Consider the following 24,602-nt stretch of genomic DNA (forward strand, 5'->3'; position numbering starts at 1 on the left):
ATTTTTCGGAATTATTGTTTTGTTGTTCCGGCCTCATTTAAACTTGCTTAGATAGGTAGTTTTATTATGCCTCACCACTTGCCTTGCTAACCAACATTTAATATTGATGTGTACATAACCGAGAGAGAACTAAATAAGTCATGTGGTGTTTCGTCAATATGCAACTCGTTGAATATTGAGCTCCACTTAATTTGTAGTACTGCTTGTTGCACTTTACCATGCCATGCCTCATTAAACCGGACATGCATCATACTTGATTGTGCATCATGCCATGTTTATGCTTGTGCATTTACCATGTTGTTTGCTTCTTTCCGGTGTTGCTTCTTAGTTCCGGTAACGTTGCGTTCGTGAGGGTTCGTTCGACTACTCCCGTTCGTCTTCTTCATGGACTCGTTCTTCTTCCTTGCGGGATTTCAAGCAAGATGACCGCTACCCTGGATCTCACTACTATCATTGCTATGCTAGTTGCTTTGTTCTATCGCTTTGCTGCGCTACCTATCATTTGCTCTTCAAGCCTCCCAATTGCCATGTCAGCCTCTAACCTTTTCACCCTTCCTAGCAAACCGTTGTTTGGCTATGTTACCGCTTTGCTCAGCCCCTCGTATAGCATTGCTAGTTGCAGGTGAAGTTGAAGATTGCTCCATGGTGGACAGGATTATGTTGGGATATCACAATATCTCTTATTTTAACTAATGCATCTATATACTTGGTAAAGGGTGGAAGACTCGGCCTAATGCCTGGTGTTTTGTTCCACTCTTGCCACCCTAGTTTCCGTCATACCGGTGTTATGTTCCCGGATTTTGCGTTCCTTACGCAGTTGGGTGATTTATGGGACCCCCTTGACAGTTCGCTTTGAATAAAACTCCTCCGGCAAGGCCCAACCTTGGTTTTACCATTTGCCTCACCTAGCCCTTTTTCCCTTGGGTTTCCGGAGCCCGAGGGTCATCTTTATTTTACCCCCCCCCCCGGGCTAGTGCTCCTCCGAGTGTTGGTCCAACCTGAGCGATGTCTGGCGCCCCCTGGGCAACCAGGGTCTATGCCAACCCGACGTCTTGCTCATCTGGTGTGCCCTGAGAATGAGATATGTGCAGCTCCTATCGGGATTTGTCGGCACATCGGGCGGCTTTGCTGGTCTTGTTTTACCATTGTCGAAATGTCTTGTAAACCGGGATTCCGAGTCTGATCGGGTCTTCCTGGGAGAAGGTATATCCTTCGTTGATCGCGAGAGCTTATCATGGGCTAAGTTGGGACACCCCTGCAGGGTATAAACTTTCGAAAGTCGTGCCCGCGGTTATGTGGTAGATGGGAATTTGTTAATGTCCGGTTGTAGATAACTTGACACCAGATCCGAATTAAAATGCATCAACCATGTGTGTAGCCGTGATGGTCTCTTTTCGGCGGAGTCCGGGAAGTGAACATGGTTTTTGGGTTATGTTCGACGTAAGTAGGAGTTCAGGATCACTTCTTGATCATTGCTAGCTTCACGACCGTTCCACTTGCTCTCTTCTCGCTCTTATTTGCGTATGTTAGCCACCATATATGCTTAGTCGCTGCTGCAACCTCACCACCTTACCCCTTCCTTTCCCATTAAGGTTTGGTAGTCTTCATACCCATGGTAATGGGATTGCTGAGTCCTCGTGGCTCACAGATTACTACAACTACAATGCAGGTACAGGTTATGCGATGATCATGACGCGAGAGCGATGCTTGCTTGTTTTGGAGTTCTTCTTTTGCTTCTTCTTCGATCAGGGGATAGGTTCCAGGTCGGCAGCCTGGGCTAGCAGGGTGGATGTCGTTTGAGTAATTGTTTGTGTTTCATCCGTAGTTCGGATGTTGATCTTATGTATGATGTATTGATGTTGTATTCGTGTGGCATTGTATGCCTTTTGTATGTATCCCCATCTATTATGTAATATTGATGTAATGATATCCACCTTGCAAAAGCGTTTCAATATGCGGTTCTATCCTTGGTGGGACCTTCGAGTCTCTTTAGGATAGTATCGCATATTGGGTGTGACACAAGACGTCACAGAACCCCATCTTGATCAATAAAGCTTTCATCTTATATTCACAATATCTAGATTGCAATCTCAGTTTCTTGCTTATTCTTCATTTGCTCGTAGGAAACAGACCCTCGTGGTTAGGTTGATCATGCTCCGGCGTGGTCAATAACCACTCGGAAGTTGGTTTAGCGATTGCTAAGGCGCGACGTCACGCACGTTCGTAGTCGGATCGTCAAGGTCGACTCCCACAGAAAACGATAGCCACCATCTCATCGAAAGACGGGACACCTTAGCCTCTATCAAGTGGTATCAGATTTCCAGGTTGCTCGGTGAGATTTTACAATTTTTCGTAGTTTAGATCGAGTCTGTTCTTCATGCCTATAGTCCAAGAAAAAGCCACAAAAAAATTAGGCTTAGTTCATCATATCCGAACCAGTCTGGGCCATTGCATAATCTTTTCTGTATTTGCATTGTTGAATTTGTGGTTGCATCGTCGTGTCTAGTTGCTGGTCTTAGTGTCTAGTCCTTTAGAGTTTCGAGTTCTATTCACAAGTTGTCACGCCGCCGCCGCATCATCATCATCACCGTTGCCATATACCACCATCATCGTCACCGCTGCCATATACCACCATCGTCATCACCGCTGCCATATACCACCATCTTCATCATCGCTACCATATACCGCCATCGTCATCACCGCTGCCATATACCACGTATTCACCTCCTTCACGATAATCCAAGTCCACCTCCATCAAAGATTCGCCACCAGTCCGTGTTCCACCGCCCTACATATATCCGCCACAAGTTCGAGTTTCCACCAGATTCCTCTACGGCAGCAGTCCTAGTCTGAGTCCAGTATTTGTTGGTTTGTTCTTGATTTGTAGATCACGCCATACTCCGAGTCGTGAACAAGTCGGACTTCCCAACATCAATGCCACTCGTACAAGAAACATACTTCCAGTTTCAAAAAAAACTAAGTCTGGAAAATTCTGGCTAGGCAGTTTTTAGACCATTTGTAGACTTTTTCGAAAAAAAATTGTTGCCGAGAAAAAAAGAGAGGAAAAAAAGTGCAAAAAAAAGTGAAAAAAAATCAGAGTGTGCTCCTCCCTTGTTTACGTGCCACGCCGTGATTTTGTTAGTGTTCTAGGCTCGCGTCTCTAGCATGGTCTAGCCTAGGACTAGCACAGTACCGTCGTTGAGCGTTTATTCAACTTTGCATCTCTGAATTGATTATTGCTGACCCCTTTTTGCTACCATATTATAAGCCGTCCCAGCTCCACATACATCTACGTTGTGCGTTTGACTCTCCTTGGTAATTGCTCTATCCAAGCTTTGAGAGTTTTGATTACAACGATTGCCGATCACCACCTGCTGCTGGGTAAGAACTGGTAAGAATTTGAGATTCGCTTGACGGATTTGTGACACCCCACCACCAACATTTTCCAGTAGTCCGTAAGATCATATTCTTGTCTGTTGTTATTTCTGCTAACTATGGTAGGACCACAAGCCGACGAGATTGACTGGGAGAACATGAAAAATAAGGAGCTTCATGATAAGTTTCATCAAATGTTGGGTCAACAGGTGGAAGACGTGATGGCCTGCTTTGGAAAGGCATTGGAGAGGATGGATGACATTGAGAAGACAATTGACACCAAGTTGGACGCCAAGTTCGACGAATTACTCAAACGTCTCCCACAACTAGTTCTATACCGCGATACAGTAGGGCGAGCACAGCATGTTCCTATTGAGCCACAACTAGTTCTATACCGCTACTACTGTTGGTGCTTCTGTAGCTCCTCCTGCTATTGCAGAGGTGGAGGACTATTACGAGGATGAGGTTGATCAAAATTAGAACTACGTGCAACCACCAACACCACCACCAGCAGGTCAACCTCAGGTATATATTCGCCACGGTAGGCCTGCACCACCACCTCAGGTATGAGATAATGACCATATTCCTAAACTGAAATTGAATATTCCACCATTTGATGGTAGATATGTTCCTGATATTTATCTTACTTGGCAGTTAGAAACTGAACAACATTTTACATGTTTACAATATCCCGGGGAGAGACGGGTTGTTGTTGTTGTTTGTGCTTTCACTAGTTTTGCATGTGTATGGTGGCCTGAACATTGTAGATTATATCCTATTCCAAGTACCTGGGCTGCTTTGAAAACTGCTATGCGTACTCATTGGGTTCCACCATATTATCAACGTGAATTGCTTCAAAAACTGCAGCGTTTAAGACAAGGGAAAAATTCTGTAGAAGAATATTATCAGGAATTACAAACTGGCATGATTAGATGTGGTATTGTTGAGGAGAATGAAGCTATGCTTGCACATTTTATGGGTGGATAAAATAGAGAAATTCAGACCATTCTAGAGTATAAGGAGTATACTAATATCACTCGTTTATTCCATCTTGCTTGTAAAGCTGAACGTGAAGTGCAGGATCGACAAGCATTGGCGTGAACTAACTTTTCTGCAGGTCGACCTTCATCATGGACACCGCATGCATCTTCTGCTTCAACTGCACCAGCACCTCCATCAGGTGCCACCTCCAGCCGTGATACAAGAAAACAGGCACAACCACCACTATCTGCCAAGAGCAAACCTGCCGGGCGTGCACAGAGCTCTTCTTCTTCCATGGCATCAACAGGGCACACAAATGATATTATTTGTCGTCGTTGGGAAGAGGACATTATGCGCGAGAATGCAAATCTCAGCGTGTGATGATTGCCACTTGGGATGGTGGGTATGAGTCCGCTAGTGACTATGATGAGGAGACTTTGGCTCTTATTACACGTGAAGAACATGGTGGAGATGATTCTGATCATGAGATGCAATAAATGGCTCCTCACGATGCTGACATGTATGAATGTTTAGTTGCTCAACGTGTTTTGAGTGTGCAGGTCACACAAGCTGAGCAAAATCAGAGGCACAATTCGTTCCATACAAAGGGAGTTGTGAAGGAACATTCTGTGGGCGTCATCATAGATGGAGGGAGCTGCAACAACTTGGCTAGCATGGAGACGGTGGAGAAGCTATCTCCCACCACAAGACCACATCCACATCCTTACTACATCCAATGGTTCAACAACAGCGGCAGGGTTAAGGTAACATGTACTGTTCGTGTGCATTTTAGTATCTCTACATATGCTGATTATGTTGATTGTGATGTGGTACCTATGGAAGCATGTTCCTTATTACTTGGTCGACCATGGCAATTTGATAAAAAATGTGTACACCATGGTAGAAACAATCAGTATACTCTTGTTCATAAGGATAAAAATATTACTTTGCTTCCTATGACTCCTGATTCCATTCTGAAAGATGATATTAATAGATCTAATAAAGCAAAACAGGTCAAGAATAAGAGTGAAATTCAGATTGTGGCAAAAGACTTTGAGCAATAGATGAAGCATAATAATAAACCATATAGTGTTGCTTCTGAAATTAAATTGAAAAGTGCATGTTTACTTGCCACCAAATCTGATATTGATGAGCTAGATTTCAGCAAATCTGTTTGTTATTCTTTGGTGTGCAAAGTGCATTATTTTCATTCGAGGACGTGCCTTCCTCTTTGCCTCCTGCTGTCACTAACATTTTGCAGGAGTTCGTTGACGTCTTTCTAGAACACGTGCCACAGGGATTACCGCTTATTCGAGGGATTGAGCATCAGATTGACTTAATTCCCGGTGCTTCACTGCCAAACCGTGCGCCATACCGTACCAATCCAGAGGAGATGAAGGAGATTATGCGTCAAGTACAGGAGCTTCTTGACAAAGGTTATATACACGAATCCCTTAGTCCTTGTGTGTTCCTATTATTCTGGTTCCGAAAAAGGATGGTACATCGCATATGTGTGTTGATTGTAGAGGCATTAATAATATTACTATTTGTTATCGTCATCCTATTCCTAGGCTAGATGATATGCTTGATGAATTGAGTGGCTCTACAATATTCTCCAAAGTTGTTTTGCATAGTGGATACCATCAAATTCGTATGAAATTGGGGGATGAATGGAAAATAGCATTTAAAACTAAGTTTGGATTATATGAGTGGTTAGTCATGCCTTTCGGGTTAACTAATGCACCTAGTACTTTCATGAGACTAATAAACGAAATTTTACGTGTTTTCATTGGACGATTTGTTGTAGTTTACTTTGATGACATATTGATTTATAGCAGATCTATGGAGGAACATTTGGAACATTTACGTGCTGTTTTTATTGCTCTACGTGATGCACATTTGTTTGATAACCTTGGGAAGTGCACCTTTTGCACCGATCGAGTGTCTTTTCTTGGCTATGTTGTTACTCCACAGGGAATTGAAGTTGATAAAGCCAAGATTGAAGCTATTGAGAGTTGGCCGCAGCCCAAAACGGTCACACAAGTGAGGAGTTTTCTTGGCCTCTCTGGATTCTATAGGCGTTTGTGAGAGATTTTAGCACCATTGCTGCACCTCTCAATGAGCTTACAAAGTAGGATGTGCCTTTTGTTTGGGGTACCGCACAGGAAGAAGCCTTCACGGTGTTGAAAGATAAGTTGACACATGATCCTTTACTCCAACTTCCTGATTTTAATAAGACATTTGAGCTTGAATGTGATGCTAGTGCAATTGGATTAGGAGGTGTGTTATTACAAGATGGCAAACCTATTACATAATTTTCTGAAAAATTGAGTGGGCCTAGTCTGTATTATTCTACTTATGATAAAGAATTATATGCTCTTGTTTGGACTTTAGAAACATGGTAGCATTATTTATGGCCCAAAGAATTTTTTATGCATTCTGATCATGAATCTTTGAAACATATTAAAAGTCAAGCTAAACGGAATCGTAGACATGCTAAATGGGTTGAATTCATTGAGACTTCCCCTTATGTCATTAAACACAAGAAGGGTAAAGAAAATGTTATTGCTGATGCATTGTCTCGTCGCTATACTATGCTTTCAGAACTTGACTTCAAAATATTTGGTTTCTAGACCATCAAAGATCAATATGTGCATGATGCTAATTTTGAAGATGTATTGCAGAATTGTAAAGAAGGAAGAACATGGAACAAGTTCGTCGTTAATGATGGATTTGTGTTCTGTGCTAACAAGCTATGCATTCAGCTAGCTCCGTTCGTCTTTTGTTGTTGTAGGAGGCGCATGGAGGAGGATTAATGGGACACTTTGGCGTGAAGAAGATGGATGACGTACTTTCTACACATTTGTTTTGGCCAAAGATGAGACGGGATGTTGAGCGCTTTGTTGCTCGCTGCACTACATGTCAAAAAGCTAAGTCACGACTCAATCCTCATGGTTTATATATGCCTTTGCCTGTACCTAGTGTTCCTTGGGAAGATATATCTATGGACTTTGTTTTAGGTTTACCTCAAACAAATAAGGGGAGGGATAGCATATTTGTTGTCGTGGATAGATTCTCGAAAATGGCACACTTTATACCATGTCATAAAAGCGATGATGCTGTTAATGTTGCTGATTTGTTCTTTCGTGAAATTATTCGCTTGCATGGTGTGCCAAATACTATTGTTTCAGATCGTGATACTAAATTTCTTAGCCACTTTTGGAGATGTTTATGGGCTAAGTTGGGGACTAAACTGCTTTTTAGTACTACTTGTCACCCCCAAACTGATGGACAAACTAAAGTAGTCAATAGAACATTGTCTACTATGCTTAGGGCTGTTTTGAAGAATAATAAGAAAATGTGGGAAGAATGCTTGCCTCATATTGAATTTGCTTATAATCGTTCATTGCATTCTACTGCTAAGATGTGTCCTTTTGAAATTGTGTATGGTTTGCTACCTCGTGCACCTATTGATTTGTTGCCTCTCCCATCTTTGGAGAAGGTTAATTTTGATGCTAAACAACATGCTGAATTGATTTTAAAAATGCATGAGTTAACTAAGGAAAACATTGAGCGTATGAATGCTAAATATAAACTTGCTGGAGATAAGGGTAGAAAACATGTTGTGTTTGCACCTGGAGATCTTGTTTGGTGACATTTGCGTAAGGATAGATTTCCTGATTTGCGCAAATCAAAGCTAATGCCACGTGCTAATGGTCCCTTTAAGGTGTTGGAGAAAATAAATGATAATGCAGATAAACTTGAGTTGCCTGCAGATTTTGGGGTTAGTCCCACTTTTAACATTGCAGATTTGAAGCCTTATTTGGGTGAGGAAGATGAACTTCCGTTGAGGACAACTTCATTTCAAGAAGGGGAGGATGATGAGGACATCAATACCATTGTTACACCCACAACCCCTACTGCTATACATACTGGACCAATTACTAGAGCTCCTGCACGCCAACTAAATTACCAGGTACTTTCATTTCTTGGTAATGATTCTAATGTTCATGAGAATATGATGCTGCCTAAATTGGATACATTTGTTTTGCTTAGAAATGAAGGGCCTCGCTTGGAGAAGGATGAACATTGGAGCAAGAACAAGCATGGAGATGATGGCATGCGCAAGGGGAACACGAATGGAGTTACAAGTGATGATTTCAGGGCTTTGAAGCCACCATAACGAGTGCATGAAGCCTTGGACGAAATATACAAGATGCCACTTCATAAATTTCGTCTAGAGGCTATTCTAGGTGCTGCGTCACCTCATTATTGGGCCAGGCCCATATATTTTCGAAATACTTGAGTATAGGTTGTTTTTAGAGTCCGTATGTGTGGGGAAACAAGAGATAGGGTTGGTTTCGGATCCCTTCCCCAAGGGCCACGAAATTCCCCCCTCTTCCTCGATATATACTGCCTTTAGGGCGTCGTTTAGACTTTGGGTTTTGTTTGGATTAAAGTTCGCCATAGCTGCAAGTTCGCTTACTTCGTTTGTGTTCAACGACCAGACAAAGGCGTCACAGAACCCCACCTTCATTAATAAATCTTTCCTCTGTCATTCGCAATATCCAGATTGCAATCTTAGTTTCTTGCTTGTTCTTCGTTTGCTTGCAGGAAATAGACCCTCGTGGTCAGATTGATCGTGCTCCAGCGTGGTCAATAACCTCTCGGAGTTGGTTTAGCGATTGCTAAGGCGCGACGTCCTCGCACGTTCGTTGTCGGATCGTCAAAGTCGACTTCCACCAAAATGATAGCCACCATCTCATCGAAAGACGGGACACCTTTGTCTCTATCAAGAGGTAAAATGTCCAGTGGGGACAACAGGTTGAAGCCGTAGACGACCTTGAAAGGGAACTTGCCGGTCGTCGAATGGCTTGCATGGTTGTAGGTGAACTCGGTGATGGGTAGACATGCCTCCCACTCCTTGATGTTCTTCTTGAGCAACACGCGAAGTAGAGTGGAGAGCGTACGGTTCGTCACCTCCGTTTGGCCGTTGGTTTGAGGATGGTATGCGGATGAGAACAAGAGCTTGATTCCGAAAGTAACTCAAGAACTTGACGTCGCGGTCGGAGACGATTGTCTTTGGTACTCCATGGAGGCGCAAGATTTCCTTAGAAAGGAGATTTTCAATGTGTGAAGCATCGTCTATCTTGTTACAAGGGATGAAATGTGCCATCTTAGGAAATCGGTCCGCAACAACAAACATGGAATCCTTTCCATTTTGAGTTCTAGGCAAACCAAGTACAAAATCCATGCTAATGTGATGCGGAGCATCCCTCGCTCATCCCCATGGATGCATCTACATCTCCCTCAACACCACTTGGACCCATGACAAGAGCTAGAGCAAAGGTTATCGAGGATAAGGTGAACCCGCTCCTTTCCGAACTTCCTCTCTCTACTCATGAGGCTTGGCTACTACCTCATATGGACACTCTGTGTGTGATCAGGTACATGGAGGAGAGCCACGGGACAGCTACACCCAATGGCCAAGGTGGCAAGGACGCCAAGCATGGACATCACGAAGAAAGGCCGTTTGGGAAGCTACAGGCACCGAACGACCGGCTGGTCTCGGACGTTCGGGCCCTGGGATATGCTACAACGAAGGAAGGAAGACACGATAGAGCTATAGGCACCGGACGACCGGCCCTGCCCGGACGTCCGAACACTCCCAGGGCCACGGATGACCGACGCCCTCCGGACGTCCGGCAACTGGACACCTGAGCAGAAATTAACGGAAGACCGAAGCCACCGGATGACCGGTCGACCGGGACCAGAACCAAATTTACGGAAGTCCGACAGCCCCGGACGTCCAGACCGTCCCGAATCTCCGGACGTCTGACACTTTCCGAACGTCCGACGCCTGTGTGGTGATTTCGTGTTGGGCCGCAGCCCATGTACCCCTTGGCCCCCCTAGACTATATATACTCTTTCTTCCCCACCTTTCTAGGGTAGCATTGGTTTAGCTCATATTTGTGTGAGATCCTTGCTCATCCACTTGGATACTTCTCCTCGGAGTTCACGACCTCTTCGGAGAAGATCCCCCAAGCGGATTCAAGACCCCTTTCTAGGGAAGACCATCAAGATCTCCTCACGGAGATGATCGGATACCTTTGTATCTTTACTTTGTTGATTTTGAATCTTGTGCTACCTTATGTGTTCGATGATCTAGCCCTTGTGTGATTGATTACTTGTCGGTTTAGAGTTTCTCTCGTTCCTCCCCGTGTTTTTCCTTGTGTTCTTACGCTCGTTCGTCGTGTTCCCCATAGGATCCACTCCAAACGTGAAAGGTCATCCACATAGGGTTTTGCCCTACATCATCTTGGTATCATGAGCCACGTTGATCACGTTTTTGGAGCCCTTACCCCTCGTTTTGTAGCTTGATTTTGTTGTTTTCGTCCTAAATCCGAAAATCCCCACCAAAAATAGCCCCAAATTTTTTTTGTGATTTGTTGGTGAGTTCAGATTTTTTTGGATTTGGTTCATGGATTTGAGTTGCTATGTGTGGATCTTGCTTTCCCCACCCTCCCCACCCTTTTCCATCCACCAATCCACTCGATTTCGACCTCACCATCTTCATCCACCCCGAAATCGCGCAGTTCATCCCGTGCCCGAATTTCGCCCAGGCACCGGACGATCGGACCCTGCCGGACGTCCGACGACCGGACGACCGTAAAACCCGGATGTCCGTGAAACTCTGACGAAACTGAATTTTTCAGTTCGGCCTCCACCACAACCCCACCTTCCACCACATCTTCCAAACCCACATACACCACCATCCTCCCCAATAACTCCGATGACGATTTTGACACATTTTGGTCCTTGAGATTTTGAGTTGTGGCTCCCGTGTCCTATTGTGTTTCGGCTATTTAGGTACGGTTCGACTTCATCATCACCACGACTCATCTTCGCAGGGGTCTCATCATCGCCAAGGACGGTAACTTCGACGACATCTTTGTCATACCTTGCAATTGCATTGATACCCCACATGGCCTTACTTTTGCGTAGCTTACCCATCGAGACTAGCCATTGAGTATTGCCGGCAACGTGACTTGTGCACATTAGTGATCATACTCCATATCATACATACCATACCATCGTGGTGCATATCTTGGCATCAACTTGTGTGTCACAAAGTTGCCATGGCATACACAATTGCTATCTTGGTTCGTGAAGTTTTGCATGAGAAAAGAGCTCAAAAGTGAAAGAGCCACCCAAGTTTTTAAGCGAAGAGGAATGATAAGCAAAGAGCTTATGAGCAAGAACCATAGCATCATACTACATATAGCATACTTGGGATAGAGATTGTTACATTTTTTCCTAGTAGGTTGTGCACAAGTTCCGTATCCGCCTATTGTGCAATCGTGCTAGCGTCTCTCTAGTATTGTGCAACAAGAGCATTTTCGTGGGTTCCACATTTTGGCTCACTTTTGGTTTGCACAATCTCATCTATCTATTTGCATGTGTGTTCCCGTGTTCCACTATTTGCTTGGTCTACTTGTTGCATTTGCAAATTTGTGAATCATTTCCAACATTATTGAAGCTCACTTACTATTGCATCAAATTTTATGCCACCATCCTAACCAAGCTCCACCATAAGCTTTTACTTGTGTAGGTGTGAGAACCGACGAGAATTGGTACCAATAGTGCTATTTCATTGTCCACATTTGAGTGAACTTGATTCATCATCAACGTCGGTCAAAGGTACATTGGTATAAGTTCTTCTCCTTCTACCACTCACATTTTTCTTGGAATGATGGATAGGGCAAGTACTTCTACCAACCCACTCTTCATCGAGCAAGATGACGACATGTCTTCATACGTCACCAAGAGCCACCTCTTTGGTGCACAACGAGCGTTACATCAAGAGCAACAAGCAATGAACGACCGCATCGACAACCTTGCCACCGACTTGCGACTCTCCGAGCAACATACTCGAGACTACTTCGACAACAAGCTCGACGCGCACAAGCAAGAGAACAATGCAAGAATGGACGAGATCCGCGCCTTGTTGGTGAACCGACCTCCTTCTACATCATCATACTCAAGACGGAGCAACTCAAGTCGACACTCCGATGACTCCTCCGGCTCAAGTACACTGTCATCGAACACTCTTCCACGAGCCGCGCTTCAAGACCGTCATGCATCTCGCAATCCGCTACACGCCAAGCATTCACAAGAGCAAGCCGATGAGCAAGTCCCTCGTCCTCAATCAAATCAAGTCGCTTTTGCCCAAGCTCAAGAATGACAACGTCTTCATCGCCAACAAGAAGAAGAACGATTGCGTCTCCACCAAGAGCAACAAGATGCCGAGGCTCAACGTCTTCAACAACAACTACGTGAAGCGCAAGCTCTTGAGGCGCAACGTGCCCTTCAAGAATCAGGTCGAGCTATCGCCAACCGCAATCGCGAACGGCGCAATCAAGAGGAAGCCCTTCGAGAAGAAATCCAAGAGAGGAACTATCAACCGCGCGTGCAACGTCAAGTCCCTCAAGCTCCTCCACAAGCTCGTCAAGCTCCACCTCAACCTCAAGGTCAACAAGAGAAAGTTGATCATGGACTTTCTCCACGCCAAGAGCAACATGAGGATGATTACCCTCCATGTCAAGGGCGTCATCATCACCATCGCCAACAATACAATGAAGAGCAACGCTGTGGCAAGCTGAAATTCACAATGCCCAAGTTCAATGGAAGCAATGATCTCGAAGAATACCTCTCATGGGCATTGAAGGTCGACAAAATCTTTCGTTTACACAACTATGAGGAAGAGAAGAAGATCGCTATGGCATCACTTGAGTTCCAAGACTATGTGCTCATATGGTGGGAACAAGTCCATGAGCGCCGACAAGAAAGAGGTGAACCTCAAATCACCACTTGGGCTAAAATGAAGGATGTCATGCGAGCACGTTTTGTACCAACCTACTACAAACGTGATCTCTTCAAGAAGCTACAACTCCTCAAGCAAGGAACAAAGAGTGTTGAAGAATACTACAAGGAAATGGAGATTGCCATGATTCGAGCCAATGTCACGGAGGATGATGAGCAAACAATGGCACGATTCTTGAATGGACTCAATCATCCCATCAAGAAGATCACCGACTTCCAACCCTACTCCAACCTCATTGAGCTCGTGCATCAAGCTACAAAGGTGGAACGTCAAGTGCAAGATGACTTCAAGTACGCCAAGTATTCATCCAAGACCTACGGCTTCTCCAATAACCAAGCTTCAAAAACTACTCCAACTTCGACATCAACCAAGCCTTCTCCAAGAAACGACGACAAGTCAAGTTACAAGAAACATTCATCAAGTTCAAGTCGTCTTCCTACTACTACAAGCAACTTCAAGCCGCGTGCTTCTTCATATACTTCGACCGATGAGACCGTCAAGACAAGCTCCTTCAAGTGTTTCACTTGCGGCGACCGAGGCCACAAGTCCTATGAATGCACAAACAAGCGCACCATGATCCTCAATGACGATGGCACCTACGACTCAATGAGTGAAGATGAAATGGAAGCTATTGACCAAGTGGCCATGCATAGGCGAGTGAATGAAGATGAAGATGACCAAGTCTTTTGTGATGAGGATTCGAGCCCCGCTCTCGTTGTCTCCAAGGTCTTGACTCTTCAACATCAACAAGAAGAAGACCAACGATGCCACATCTTCCACACAAAGGCCGACATCAATGGAAGGTCCATCAAGGTCATCATCGACGGAGGTAGTTACCACAACTTGGCAAGTGAAGAACTATGCTCCAAGCTTCAATTGGTCAAGAGGAAGCACCCGCACCTCTACAAGGTTCAATGGTTAAGTGACTCCGACACTATACGAGTTGAGCATACGGTCCAAGTCTCCTTCAAAATCGGTGCATATGAGGACACTTTGGAGTGTGATGTGGTCCCAATGACTGTTTGCCACCTCCTTCTTGGTCGACAATGGAAATTCGACCGTGATGTCTTCCACAACGGGCGTACCAATCACTATAGCTTCAAGATGAAAGGGAAGGAGTATGTGCTACGACCTATGTCTCCCAGTCAATTGATAGCCGCCAAGCAAGCCAACCACCATAGAGAGAAGAGTGAAAAAGAGATCCACCAAAAAGTGAGTGAGAGCCACAAACCAAACTTGAGCGCCTCTTCGCCTAGAGAGAAAAACCTCATAGTATTTGCCACAAAAAGTGAGATGAGGGAAGTGTGTGAGAACCCATTGAGTGTGATGCACTTTGTCCTTGTGTGGAAGGATGGAGAACCAAAAACTAACACCATTCACGAGCTACCTTTGGTGTTTCAATCTCTTTTGCAGGAATTTCAAGATGTTTTCCCCGATGAGCTACCTCCGGGTCTACCTCCTCTACGAGGCATTGAGCATCGAATTGACCTCATCCTCGGAGCGCCACTTCCAAACAAAGCTCCATACCATGTCAATCTCGAAGAAACCAAGGAGATTCAATGGCAAGTACAACAACTAATCGACAACGGTCATGTACGTGAAAGTTTAAGCCCTTGTGCCATTCCCGTTATACTTGTGCCTAAGTCCGATGGAAGTTTCCGCTTGTGTTCAGATTGTAGACCTATAAATGCTATCACCGTTCGCTATAGGCATCCCATTCCTCGCTTAGATGATATGCTTGATGAACTTAGTGGAGCCAACTTTTTCTCAAAAATTGATCTTAAAAGTGGCTATTATCAAATCCGCATTCAAGAGGGTGATGAATGGAAAAATGCTTTCAAAACCAAATTTGGCTTATATGAGTAGATAGTTATGCCTATGGGTTTATCGGATGCTCCCGGTACTTTCGTGCGTCTCATGCATTATGTGCTTCACTCTTATATTGGAGTCTTTGTTGTGGTTTACGTCTATGATATTCTTGTGTTTAGCAAAACCATGAAAGAGCATCTTAATCATGTTAGGGCTGTTTTACAAACCCTTCGCAAGGAAAGTCTTTATGCCAACATGAAAAAGTGCACATTTGGTGTTGACAAAGTGGTTTTCTTGGGTTTTGTTGTATCATCCAAGGGTGCTCATGTTGAGGAAACTAAAATTGAAGCAATTAAAACTTGGCCCCAACCCACCAATTTGCAACAAGTGCGTAGTTTTCTTGGTCTTGCAGGTTTTTATCGTCACTTTGTGAAAGATTTTAGCACTATTGCCGCTCCTTTGCATGCCTTGAGTAAGAAGAATGCTCCTTTTGTTTGGGGATCTTTGCAATCCACCGCTTTTGATGAGCTCAAGTCCTTGCTTACTCATGCTCCGATTCTTGCTTTGCCCAATTTTGACAAAACTTTTGAGGTTCAATGTGATGCAAGTGGTACCGGAATTGGCGGAGTTTTGATCCAAGAAAAACAAGCCATTGCATATTTTAGTGAAAAACTCTCCGGTGCTCAACTTAACTATCCCATATATGAGAAAGAATTGTATGCTTTAGTGCGTGTGCTACATGTTTGGGAACATTATCTTAGACCTCATGAGTTTTTCATCCATACCTGTAACGCCCTGGATCCGATGCGTCAGGTGTCTTCCAGTTATTCGTCGTCGTTGCCATGTCATTTGCTTGCGTGTTGCATTTTGCCATGTCCTTTTGAGCATGTTATAGTGTTTTCTGGAGATAGCTCAGTTGTTCATGTTTTGTCATGCTTCACCTGTACTTCATGCCCATGCCTTTTGTTTTCACGTTGAGATGCTGTAGCATATTGTTTTGATGCTTGCCGGATGCCTAGTTGCTGTTTTGGGCAGATTGTTGTTGTAACTTGTATAGAGTGTATGCGTTGAACCGTTGCTCCATTTTGAGTGTCCTCTATATGAAACTTGCTTGATTTTACATGAAGTTTCATATTATCATGTTGCATCCATGTTTTGAGAGTGTTTTCTTGAAGTTTGTATGCATTTTGCATCAATGCCATGTTTAACTTGTTTTGCTCATATCTTCTAGGCCGTAGCTCCGAACTAAATGAACTTTATATGTAATTTGACTAGAATCTCGTGTAGATCATCTTGGTGCATCTTAACTTGCTGTTTAACAACTTGAACATAAGGTTTATTCATATCTGGACCAACTTCTAAATTTGCATATGAGGACTTACCAGATTTGTTATATGTTGTTTCCGGCCTCATTTAAACTTGCCTTGATGTGTTGCTCTTGTTTGCATCATCTCTTGCCATGAGTAGCCTCTTCTAGCTTTGTCATGCATCATACCTGGTTGAGCATCATGCCATGTCTATGTGGTGTGTTTACCATGTTGTGTGCTTCTTCTCGTTAGTTCTGTTTCGTTGCGATCGTGAGGATTCGTTCGTCTACGCTTGGTTCGGCTTCATCCGTTCGTCTTCTTCATGGACTCGTTCTTATTCCTTGCGGGAGTTCAGGCAATATGACCGTCACCTTGTGTCTCACTACTATCATTGCTATGCTAGTTGCTTCGTTTTATCGCTATGCTGCGTTACCTATCATTTGTTCTTCAAGCCTCCCCAAATTTCCATGTCAGCCTCTAACCTTTTCACCCTTCCTAGCAAACCATTGTTTGGCTATATTACCACTTTTGCTCAGCCCCTCTTATAGCGTTATTAGTTGCAGGTGAAGTTGAAGATTGCTCCATGGTGGATAGGATTATGTTGGGATATCACAATACCTCTTATATTATTAATGCATCTATATACTTGGTAAAGGGTGGAAGACTCGGCCTTATGCCTGGTGTTTTGTTCCACTCTTGCCGCCCTAGTTACCGTCATATCGGTATTATGTTCCCGGATTTTGCGTCCCTAACGCGGTCGGGTGATTTATGGGACCCCCTTGACAGTTTGCTTTGAATAAAACTCCTCCAGCAAGGCCCAACCTTGGTTTTACCATTTGCCTCACCACCACCTACTTTTCCCTTGGGAGTCGCTCTCTCGAGGGTCATCTTTATTTTAACCCCCCCAGGCCAGTGCTTCTCTAAGTGTTGGTCCGAACCTAGTAGACTGCGGGGCCCCCTCGGGGAAACTCGAGGTCTGGTTTTACTTGTAGGATGTCTCATCCTGTGTTGCCCTGAGAACGAGATATATGCAGCTCCTATCGGGATTGTCGGCGCATAGGGCGGCTTTGCTGGTCTTGTTTTACCATTGTCGAAATGTCTTGTAGCCGGGATTCCGAGACTGATCGGGTCTTCCTGGGAGAAGGAATATCCTTCGTTGATTGCGAGAGCTTATCACGGGCTAAGTTGGGACACCCCTGCAGGGTATAAACTTTCGAGAGCCGTGCCCGCGGTTATTGGGCAGATGGGAATTTGTTAATATCCGGTTGTAGATAACTTGACACCAGATCCAAATTAAAATGCATCAACTGCGTGTGTAGCCGTGATGGTCTCTTCTTGGCGGTGTCCGGGAAGTGAACACGGTTTTGGGTTATGTTTGACGTAAGTAGGAGTTCAGGATCACCTCTTGATCATTGCTAGCTTCATGATCGTTCCGTTGTTTCTCTTCTCGCTCTTATTTGCGTATGTTAGCCACCGTATATGCTTAGTCGCTGATGCAACCTCACCACTTTACCCGTTCCTTTCCCATTAAGCTTTGCTAGTCTTGATACCCATGGTAATGGGATTGCTGAGTCCTCGTGGCTCACATATTACTACCATAACAGTTGCAGGTACAGGTTATGCGATGATCATGACGCGAGAGCGATGCTTACTTGCTTTGGAGTTCTTCTTCTACTTCTTCTTCGATCAGGGGATAGGTTCCAGGTCGGCAGCCTGGGCTAGCAGGGTGGATGTCGTTTGAGTTTCTGTTTGTGTTCATCCGTAGTCGGATGGTGCTCTTATGTAAGATGATGTTGTATTCGTGTGGCCTTGTATGTCTTTTGTATGTATCCCCATCTATTATGTAATGTTGATGTAATGATATCCACCTTGCAAAAGCGTATCAATATGCGGTTCTATCCTTGGTGGGACCTTCGAGTCTCTTTAGGACAGTATCGCATATTGGGCGTGACAATACCGATCATGAAACGCTGAAGTACTTCAAGAGGTCAAACTAAGTTGAACAAGCATCATGCCAAATGGAGTGAATTTATTGAATATTTCCCCTATGTGATCAAGTACATTAAGGGTAAGGAAAATGTAGTTGCGGATGCGCTTTCATGCATATGCACGCTTGTCACTAAACTTGAGTTGAATGTTATTGGTTTTGAGCACATCAAAGACTTGTATGCTAATGATCCATCTTTTTCTATTCCTTATGCTAAGTGTTTGACGCATACTTCTTGGGAACAATATTATATCAAGGATGCTTATCTTATGAAAGCTAACAAACTTTGCATTCCCGAGTCTTCTCTTCCTTTGCTACTTTTGCAAGAGGCTCATGGAGGAGGACTCATGGGACACTTTGGACGAGATAAGACATTCGCCACGCTCTCCAAGAACTACTTTTGGCCGAAGATGTTTCGAGACGTCTCACGCTTCACCACCCGATGCTCTACATGTCGCAAAGCTAAGTCTAAAGCTCAATTGGGATTGAGCTTTAGACTTAGCTTTGTGACATGTAGAGCATCGATTGGTCAAGCGCGACACGTCATGGAACATCTTGGGCCAAAAGTAGTTCTCGGAGAGCGTGGCAAATGTCTTGTCGCAGCCAAAATGTCCCATGAGTCCGCCTCCATGAGCCTCTTGCAAAAGGAGCAAACGAAGAGAAGACTCGGGAATGCAAAGTTTGTTAGCTCTCATAAGATAAGCATCCTTGATGTAATATCATTCCCAAGATGTATGCGTCAAACATTTAGCATAAGGAATAGCAAAAGATGGATCATTAGCATACAAGTCTTTGATGTGCTCAAAGACAATAACATTCACTCAAGTTTAGTGACAAGTGTGCATATGCGTGAAAGTGCATCCGTAACTACATTTTCCTTACCCTTAATGTGATCACATAGGGGAAAGATTCAATAAATTCACTCCATTTGGCATGACGCTTGTTCTACTTAGTTTGACCTTTTAAGTACTTAAGCGTTTCATGATCGGTATGAATGACAAACTCATGAGGTCTAAGATAATGTTCCCAAACATGTAGCACACGCACTAAAGCATACAACTCATTGTCATTGATGGGATAGTTAAGTTGAGCACCAGAGAGTTTTTCACTAAAATACGCAATAACTCGTTTTTCTTGCATCAAAACTCCAACAATTCCGGTACCACTTGCATCACAATGAACCTCGAAAGTTTTGTCAAAGTTGGGCAAAGCAAGAATCGGAGCATGAGTAAGCAAAGACTTGAGCTCATCAAAAGTGATGGATTGCAAAGATCCCCAAACAAAAGGAGCATTCTTCTTACTCCAAGCATGCAAAAGAGCGACAATAGTGCTAAAATCTTTCACAAAACGACGATAAAAACCCGCAAGGCCAAGAAAGCTACGCACTTGTTGCAAATTGGTGGGTTGGGGCCAAGTTTTAATTGCTTCAATTTTAGATTCATCAACACGGACACCCTTGGAAGAGACAATGAAACCTAAGAAAACCAACTTGTCAACTCCAAATGTGCACTTTTTCATGTTGGCATATAGACGTTCTTTGCGAAGAGTTTGCAAACAGCCCTAACATGCTTTAGATGCTCTTTCATGGATTTGCTAAACACAAGAATATCATGAAAGTAAACCTGATGCGGAGCATCCTTCCATCATCTCCATGGACTCTACACCGACACATCCAACCCCATGAGGACCCATGACAAGAGCTAGAGCACGTGCTTTGGAAACCGAGGTGAACTCCTTCCTTCTAGACTTGCATGTGGACACGAATGGAACATGTTTACTACCTCACCAAGATATGCTATGCCTCCTTAGGTATGAAGAGGAACATCACCAAGAAGCTCATGAGCATCACCAAGAGGACCACCCCAAGGCCGTGCGAACCAAGAAGAAGGACACAACAGCAGCACAGGAAGCTCTAGGCGACCCCGTGCGCACGGGCCCCTGAGACCCCGTGCCCATGGGCCTCCCAGGAAGTTGACGCTGGAGCACCCCGTGCGCACGGGGCTGTACCGTGCCCACGGGACCCGTGTGCGCACGGGCCCAACTTACCCCGTGCGCACGGGCCTCCCAGGATGGCCGGCTGAGATGGCATCTTCGGCTCCTCTTCATCTCCTTCGACCCCAAGGCTATATATTCCGTACCAAGGACCATGTTTAGGGTTAGCAAGGGATTAGATGAGATATTTGTGAGCTTTGCTCCTTCACCTTCCCTCTTGGAGGATCAAGACCCCCTAGGGAAGAATCCTTCTGGATTTCAAGACCTCCACAAGGAGAAGACTACCTTCAAGACCCCATCTCCCTTGGATTTGGGATGAACTTTGCCATTGTATCTTTACTTTGATTGTGTTTGTGACTTGTGAATCTTGTGTTGTTACCCTAGTGGATGTGTAATCGGGAATTGTTAGAGTGATTGCCTCTTTATGTTCTTGTTGTTTCTCTCCTTTTTCCCCTCCAAGTGTGAAAAGATCCATCCTAGGGTTCTACCCTACATCAAAACCACAACAAACACTCCAATATAAGGTCAAAGCACAAAATGCATAATACACATGAAAGTTCCGGGAGCTTCCGATAAACCCATAGGCATAACCAACCACTCGTACAAGCCAAATTTGGTTTTGAAAGAGGTTTTCCATTCATCACCTTCTTGTATGAGGATTTGATAATTGCCACTTTTAAGATCAATTTTTGAGAAAATGGTGGCACCGCTAAGTCCATCAAGCATATCATCTAGGCGAGGAATGGGATGCCTATAACGAACGGTAATAGCATTGATGGGTCTACAATCGGAGCACATGCGAAAACTACCATCTTGCTTGGGCACAAGTATAACGGGAACGGCACAAGGGCTTAAGCTTTCACGTACATGACCGTTGTCGACTAGTTATTTTACTTGCCGTTGGATCTCCTTAGTTTCTTCGGGGTTGACGCGATATGGAGCTTTGTTTGGTAGGGGCTCTCCGGGGATGAGGTCGACTCGGTGCTCAATGCTTCGTAGAGGAGGTAGTCCCGTAGGTAGCACATCGGGGAAAACATCTTGGAATTCCTACAAAAGAGATTGAAACACTAAAGGTAGATCACAAGGACAAAGTGCATAACACTCGATGGGTTTTCACACACTTCTCTCATCTCATTTTTGGTGGCAAATAGGACTAAGTTTTTCTTGTCGTTCATCATGGAGGCACTCGGTTTTGGCTTGTGGCTCTAACTCTCTTTTGGGTGGATCACTTTCTCACTCTACTCTCCATGATAGGTGGCTTGCTTGTCGGCTATCACTTGACTAGGAGACATAGGTTATAGCACATATTCCTTCCCTTTCATCTTGAAGCTATATTGATTGGTGTGCCTGTTGTGGATGATGCATCGGTCAAATTGCCTGGTCGACCAAGAAGGAGGTGGCAAACGGACATCGGGACGTCACACTCCAAAGTGTCCTCATATGCGCCAATCCTGAAGGAGACTTGGACCGTATGCTCAACTCGTATAGTGCCGGAATCATTTAGCCATTGGACTTTCTAGGGGTGCGGGTGCTTCATCTTGACCAATTGAAGCTTGGAGCATAGTTCTTTACTTGCCAAGTTGTGGCAACTACCTCCATCGATGATGACCTTGACGGACCTTCCATTGATGCCGGCCTTTGTGTGGAAGATGTGGCATCATTGGTCTTCTTCTTGTTGATGTTGAAGAGTCAAAACTTTGGAGACATTGAGAGCGGGGCTCGAATCCTCATCACAAAAGAGTTGATCATCTTCATCCTCGTTCACGCGTCGGCGCATGGCCAGTTGCTCAAGGTTTCCATCTCCTCTTCACTCATGGAGTCATAGGTTCCATCATCGTTGAGGATCATGGTGCACTTGTTGGTGCATTCGTAGGACTTGTGGCCACGGTCGCCGCAAGTGAAACACTTGAAGGAGCTTGTCTTGACGGTCTCATTGGTCGGAGTAGATGATGAAGCGTGCAGCTTGAAGTTGCTTGTAGTAGGAGGAAGACGACTTGAGCTTGTCGAAGTTTTCTTTCAACTTGACTTGTCATCGTTGCTTGTAGATGGCTTGGTTGAGGTAGAAGTTGGAGGAGTCGTTGAAGCTTGGTTGTTGGATAAGCCTTAGGTCTTGGATGAGTACTTGGCGTACTTGAAGTCATCTTGCACTTGACGTACCGCCTTGGTAGCTTGATGCATGGGCTCAATGAGGTTGGAGTAGGGTTGAAAGTCGGCAATCTTCTTGATGGGATGATTGAGTCCATTCAAGAAATGTGCCATAGTTTTCTCATCATCTTCCTTGGCATTGGCTCGAATCATGGCTATCTCCATTTCCTTGTAGTATTCTTCAACACTCTTTGTTCCTTGCTTGAGGAGTTAGAGTTTCTTGAAGAGATTGTGGTTGTAGTAGGTGGGCACAAAACGTGTGCGTAGGACATCCTTCATTTGAGCCCAAGTGGTGATTGGTGGTTCACCTCTTGCTTGTCGACACTCAAGGACTTGTTCCCACCATATGACGACATAATCTTGGAACTAAAGTGATGCCATAGCGATCTTCTTCTCTTCCTCATAGTTGTGCAAACGAAAGATTTTGTCGACCTTCAATGCCCATGATAGGTACTCTTCGGGATCATTGCTTCCATTGAACTTGCCATAGCGTTGCTCTTCATTGTGTTGTTGGCAATGGTGATGATGACGCCCTTGCCGTGGAGGATTATCATCCTCATGTTGCTCTTGACGTGGAGGAAGTCCATGATCAACTTGCTCTTGTTGAACTTGAGGTTGTGGAGGAACTTCGGGTCTGTGGAGGAGCTTGAGGAACTTGACGTTGCACTCGCGGTTGGTAGTTCCGCTCTTGGATTTATTCGTGAAGTGTTTCCTCTTGATTGCGCCGATCTCGGTTGCGGTTTGCGATGGCTCGACTAGATTCTTGAAGGGCACGTTACACCTCGAGAGCTTGTGCTTCACGTTGTTGTTGTTGAAGACGTTGAGCCTCGGCGTCTTGTTCCTCTTGATGTAGACGCACTAGCATTGTTGTTCTTGAGGTTGAACAAACACAACTTGGTGTGTGATGCGGAGCATCCCTCGCTCATCCCCATGGACGTACCTACATCTCCCTCAACACCACTTGGACTGATGAGAAGATGATGTAGGGTGGAACCCTATGTGGACGATCTTTCACGTTTGGAGTGGATCCTACGGGGAACACAATGAACGAGCGGAAGAACACGAGGAAAAACACGGGGAGGAACGAGAGAAATTCAACCGACAAGTAATTGATCACACAAGGGCTAGATCACCGAACACATAAGGTAGCACAAGATTCAAAATCAAAAAAGGAAAGATACAAAGGTAGCCGTTCTTCTCCATGAGGAGGTCTTGATTGTCTTCCCTTGAAGGGGTCTTGAATCCGCTTGGGGGATCTTCTCCGAAGAGGTCATAAGCTCGGAGGAGAAGTAACCAAGTGGATGAGCAAGGCTCTCACACAAAATATGAGCTAACCCAATGCTAACCCTAACAAGGAGGAGGTGGAGGAGTATATATAGTCTAGAGCCATGAAGGGGTAAGAGAGGGCGAAGGGGTACATGGGCTCGGCCCATTACACTGTGCGTAGACAGGGCAGTAGTGCCGCTTGTAGAGCTTCAGCGATAGTACCGCTTGGAGAGGCGGTAGTACCGCTCGTTCTGGAGCGGCCAGGTTCTCTTCCTCCTTCTCTTCCATGCTTAGCCTTGGTCCTTGGATTCTCCATGGTCGTCTCGGTTGTACCTGAGTATATGCAAGATCCATGCATGAGGTAGTAGCCATGTCTCACATGTAGAAAGTGAAGGTTCGGAGAGGAGCGAGTTCACCTTCTGTCCAATGGTGTATATTCGAGGTCTCGTCATATGTCCTCTTGGGGCTTGGAGAGTAGTCGGAGTGTACATGGGGATGACCGTGGGATGCTCCGCATCATCTCCCCCCCCCCCTGGGAAAGATCCGACCTCGGATCGTGATCCTCATCACCATGGAAACGGTTGTCGTAGACGGACTTGTAGTTGGACGAAGTTGAAGACATGGCGCAATCCAAGTAGTCCAAGGTGTCGCCGGAGTGATAGACATGCAAAAAGAGCAAACACAAGCAACACTTGGAAATACAATGGTTAGCGCACACAAAGTGTCCATCATGTAAGAATGAGTCCGTGCGGCAAGATTGGTTGTGACAAAGCGCATGAAGCTTATCAAGATGATCTAGAATGATATGCAAAACATTCATGGGAGGAAATGCAATCATTGTGCACACAAATGTGTT

This window comes from Triticum aestivum, chromosome 3B, assembly GCF_018294505.1.
Source record: "Triticum aestivum cultivar Chinese Spring chromosome 3B, IWGSC CS RefSeq v2.1, whole genome shotgun sequence".
NCBI lineage: Eukaryota > Viridiplantae > Streptophyta > Magnoliopsida > Poales > Poaceae > Triticum > Triticum aestivum.